Raw genomic sequence first — 5,952 nt, forward strand, 5'->3', positions numbered from 1 at the left:
TTAATTTAGAGGTTTTTGTTTCTAATTTTTGCTCCTCAAAATATGCAGCATCTGTTTCTAAATGGCTATGAGAAGTGGAGGGTTGCTCCACCTCAAGCTGCGGGTCACTAGTATTAGAGTGCCTAACACTTTTATATGAATTTTCTAGTTTTTCCCCCATTTTAGTTTCATTAAAAACTACATCCCTGCTAATAATTCATTTTTGTTTTCCAGGTTCTATAACCCAAAGCTTATAGCCTTTAACCCCTTTTGGGTATCCCACAAAAATGCATTTAATAGCCCTAGACTCTAATTTGTCAGTTCTAATGTGGGCATAGGTTACACACCCAAAAACTTTTAAACTTTGATAATCAGTAGGCTTACCCGACCAGATTTCTTAAGGGGTTTTAAAATTTAGAGCTGTGGAAGGACACCTATTAATAAGGTATACAACAGTGGTTACCGCCTCTGCCCAAAAGGTCTTGGGCAGACCTGAAGTGGCTAACATGCATCATACCTTTTCCAGAATAGTCTTATTCATCCTTTCAGCTAGTTCATTATGTTGGGGAGTATCCCTAACAGTCCTATGTCTAGCAATGCCATCAGCTTTACAAAATTCATAAAATTCATTTGACAAGTATTCTAATCCATTGTCTGTTCTCAATGTTTTAACTTTTTTGCCAACTTGAGTTTCAACTAAGGTTTTCCATTCTTTAAACTTTTCAAAAATATCACTTTTATGTTTTAGAATATAAACTCATACTTTCCGAGAAAAGTCATCTATAATTGACATAAAATACCTAGAACCACCATGAGAACTAATTGTAGCAGGCCCCCATAAGTCTGAATGTATGTAATCAAGAGTCTTTTTTTTTGGTGTGAGTGGACTTCTTAAAACTAACCCTAGTAGACTTACCCAAGACACACTCCTCACAGAATGACAATTCATCCAGTTTCCTATCTCCAAGGAGCCCTTATTTCTCCAGCTCCTTTAGGCCCTGTTGGCTAATGTGTCCTAGCCTCTTATATAAGGAAACCTGATTTTCTACCCTGTGATTGATAGGTGAAGCCTCACCAATCACTGTCTTTCCTACTAAGGTGTACAACCTATTCTTTAGCACCCCTTTCATCACTACCAGTGAACCTTTACATACTCTTAGGCTACCTCCTTCAGACTTAAACGTGTACCATGTTTTATCTAAGCTACCAAGAGAAATCAAGTTTCTCTTCAACTTAGGTATGTACCTCACATCTCTTAGCACTCTTTCAATCCCATCATGCATTAGAAGTCTCACAGTCCCAATACCTTGTATTTTACATGACTTATTGTTTCCTAGGATAACATGACCTCCTTCTAAGCATGTAAAGGACTCAAACCAGTTTTTCAATGGACACATGTGGAAGGAACATCCTGAATCTAATATCCATTCTTTTTTCGAATCTTTATTAGAGACATTCAACACTTCTGCATTATCATACCCATCTAAAACTACAGCTGCCTTACCATTTGATTTAGAGGTGGTGGCATTTGCAACCATTTTCCTCTTAAGGCAATCCCTCTTAAAATGTCCTTCCTTGTAACATGCAAAACACTTTAGTGCTTTACTCTTAGACTTTGAACTAGACCTCTTGCCTTTTCCTTTCTTGTCACTCTTTTCAGACCTACCTCTCACATTTAACCCTTTCCTTAACCCTGATTTAGACTCAAACTTAGTGTGCAATTCCTTAGAGTGCAAAATAGCTTGCACATCTTCGAAAGTCAGCCTCTCTCCCCCATACATCATAGTTTCTTTAATATTTTCATATGTGGAGTCAAGAGAACTTAATAAAAGAATTGTCTGATATTCTTCATCTATACTAATATCAATATTAGCAAGATCCAAAAGAATTTTAGTAAATTCATCTAAATGTTCATCAATCGATGTTCCAAGGGTCATTCTAAAGGTGTAGAGTCTAGTCTTCTTATGGAGTCTATTTGCTAGGGATTTTGTCATGTACAAACTTTTTAGTTTTAACCAAACTCCAACTGTCGTATCCTCATTGGCAACTTCCCTAAGCACTTTGTCTCCTAATGACAAGATAATGGCACTATGTGCCTTTTAGAGGATTTCAGACTTCACTTTGTCGGCGGAGGGTAAACTTAGTTTCCCTTCTTGTGAAGTGAAAGCTCCCTTCTTTTCTCCAAGAAGAGCCTCCTCAAGCCCGTGATGTACTAAGATGGCACGCATTTTGATCCTGCATAAACCAAAGTCATTTTTTCTGGTGAATTTTTCTATTTCAAATGTAGCGGTTCCCATCACATAGCTAGGCTCTGATACCACTTGTTGTGTGTAATTAAGCTGATTGCTAATTCTAAATTTCAGATTTTAATTAATTATAAACAATCCACAATCTGATTTTACCTAAGCATTAACCACAATCACACCTAAACGAAAACCTGTTTATGTTAACGTGTGCATGTGTGCTAAGCCTGAACAAGAAAAATATATGTTCACCAATCCAATATTCAACAAAATATAAACATGTCACAATCACAATCCATAAGAACACTTTTACGTGGTTCGGCCCAAAAATTGGCCTACATCCATGGCAGAAACTCACCTCCAGAGACACTATATTAAATTGGCGGAAATAAATACAAGTACACAAAGATTCCTTTCTTGGCTGACCAATTTCCTTTGGAAATTAGCCCAAGAACGACCCAAGAGAGCCTCTCTTCGCACCTACAAAGAACCCTAGGTTTCTCCCTATCCTTCTCCCTAATTTCTCTAAAAGAAAACCCTCCTAAGAAACTAAATCTATGTTTTTACCTTCCCTTACCAATGCGTGAACCTCCGCTGGAGGTTGGAGACCCCACAACGCCAAACCTCTGCTGCCGTCTCCTTCTCTCGTGCGGCCTTACTCTCTCGCGCGGCTGAAGGAACTCACTGTTGCAGATGCTCTCTTTTGCGGCTACTGAAGAAGAAGGCTTGCGACTACAGGCTGAAAAGAAATCTGAAGCTACCCCCCAAAACCTAAATCTGTTCTAAAGCTGCCAGCGCACATCCATCTCAAATCCCCCTGCCCCTGCTGCGTTTTTTATTTACAATTATTAAAAAGCAAATTACATACATGCCCCCAACTAAAAAAAAATGAACAGCAACCATTGGATTTTCATAAAGAATGGACGGCTCAGATTTGTCCCAGATTCAAGCTTGACACTCCAACAATTTTAAATTAAATTTAAAATAAAAGGATTGTGTGAATTTAAATATAATAAAATTTTAAAACATCCATAAAATTTCTAAAAATTTGAAAAAAATAAAATAAAAGTTAGTTAAAATTATTTTTATTACTTTTCAATTGTCACATAGAATAAGATTGTTCTTTTTGCGCTAAAAAAAAGAGCTTTGGAATATAATAATTAAACAAAATAAGTATAGTACTTCTATTTTTAATATAATATTTTTTTAATTTGTATTCTTTCTATGTGCTTTTATTATTATAATTATAATTATAATTTAAATGTATATTTGATTGAAGGACAAAAATGAGCATATGGTCAGTATGGACACAATCATTCATCCCCCAAGCAAGTGGGGATAAAGCAAAAGTTTCTGTAACCTTCTGACCGACTTTCCAAGCTCAACGCTCCTCATCTCCAGTAAATTTGGTTGTGCTGGTGTTCACAAGTTCTGTTGCATATATATATATATATATATATATATCTCGGTGGTTGCCGGTGACCAATCACCGTCAATGTATGGATCAACCACCTTCGCTTTCGTTTCTATGGATATTCCTCACTTCTTTTTATATTTTTAAGCAAGAAGAGAGGAACTAGAGAATGGAATTCTAGATAACTTATGACTCAATCCAATAAAATAAGCAAAAATAAGAGAGGATTGACATAAATGTAAGGATCGAGGAACGATTGTGTTTCCTCATATGCTTTAAAAGTTAAAAGTACACATCCTTGAACAGAATTTTGAATAGGAAGTGGAAGGACTCGAAGAATTGAAAACCTACAATGAGTCTATGAGTAGAAACCCGAAGAAGGCACTTATATCTCTTCCGATTTCTTGAGATGAAGCTAGTGCCTTAAACGGAATTGTAGATAAGACACAAGTGAGCTCAATACAAAGGCTAATAATCATGGTAAATAGGGGCTAACTGTATGTCACTTGTCTTAATTTTAAACAATCATAGGTTAATTTGGTACCTGTTCAAGAAACATATGTGTAAAGGGTGCTCCTAGTACCTTTTCCTTGCACGACCACACTCCCAAACCTCACTTTGGTAGCTTGGACCATTAACTATCAGTCTTCTGGACTTAGGTATGACTTAGAGACCAGTAAACTGATAGTTAATTAAATAGGTGCACTAACCTCACATAAGATAAAATAAGTTAATAGCGACTCCATGGACTACACACATGACCCATATCTCACCCCTATGCATTACACTTGTTACTTCGTATTCAAGGTCACCACCTGGTCGAGGCGGTTCAGAGATCTACTCCCTTCTTGTAGGAGGTGGCCCTTTGAGACATTGTAACACTGCATATTCAATCCACATATGTGACAACAGTTACACAACATTTATGCATAGTGTTCTTAATAGGAGAGGCAAAACGAGTCAACGAGTATGAGTCAGGTCGTAAGCAGGTGGGGCTTAAATGAGTTTGGGTTTCGATTAACTCATTTATAAATGGTTGTTTAAAACATAAACTTGACCTACCCAATTAGTTAACGAGTTATAAACAAGTACCATTAATAAATATATGATATTTTTATTTTAAATTTTTATTTCATATTTCAACAAAGAGTTATTTTTTATAAAAAAAAAAGTACATATTCATAATTTTTCTCTTTAAATTTCAATAAATGTGAGTTAAAATTAAAAAAATGGCACTTACTTTTATTATTTATTATTTTTATCTTTAGAATTTCAAAAAACATAAATTATTTTAAAAAAAAATCTATGGATTAAATAAGTAACTTGTTGCATATTTGACCCAAACTCGCTTAATCCAATAAATAAATATGTTGGGCTTGGGTTGACTCCTTTATGAACATGTCACTATATTTTTAACCCAAAGTTGATTTCAATGGGTGGATCAGGTATTGACCCATTTTGTCACCACTAGTTTTTAATGATTACATTAAATCATTAACAATTTCAATGCTTGAAGCTAATGACATTTCTACTACCGACATCACATAAATATCTTTTTCATAGGAAGGGCACTTGTCCCATAGAGGGAGGAAGGCATGAATTGCACAAGAATCTATACATTGCATCTTTAGTATTGATAGAGTAATATTAAAGATGAAAATTCTAATTAGTTGTCATAGGTAGCATTTACCTTTTGAGTAATCAAAATGCTCGACTCCATTATAAAATGCTTGAATTGTAAAGTTTAAGTGAATAGAACCTACATGCCCTCGCCTTTGAAATGAAGGTATCTTTACTAGTGGACATAGCACTTAGTACCTGATAAGGGTAACATGTTCCTCCCATTTTGTCTTTCTCCATTTCACATAAGTCATCAAACTTTTTTTAAGTTATTAAATGGATCCCTAACTTAGCTTTCATGGTCATTTAGGATTTTAAGCTAATTATGACATTTTTTCCTTTTTTATTTCTTTTTTACTATCCTCCGCGAGTCTTGAAATTAAGGTGCTCCTTAAATTGGGGGTTATGGAGGTGTCCCTCCTCTCTCTCTCTCTCTCTCTCTCTCTCTCTCTCTCTCTCTCTCTCTCGCGCGCACAGACACACAGAGAGACACAGTTCCTGCAGATTAATATCAATGAATTGCCACAACCCAGTTCCAGCATTATTGCCAGTGACGATGTCCTCTTAATAAAATAAAATCACAAAAATAGAAAAACAAGAATAGAGTCAACACAAGGTAAGGCTAGATTACATATTTTGTTTTACAATCAGGCCCCTGCTCTCACAACATCAATGAAATTCTTTCACGCAAGGAAG

Source organism: Malania oleifera, chromosome 10 (genome assembly GCF_029873635.1).
Source record: "Malania oleifera isolate guangnan ecotype guangnan chromosome 10, ASM2987363v1, whole genome shotgun sequence".
Taxonomy (NCBI): Eukaryota; Viridiplantae; Streptophyta; class Magnoliopsida; order Santalales; family Ximeniaceae; genus Malania; species Malania oleifera.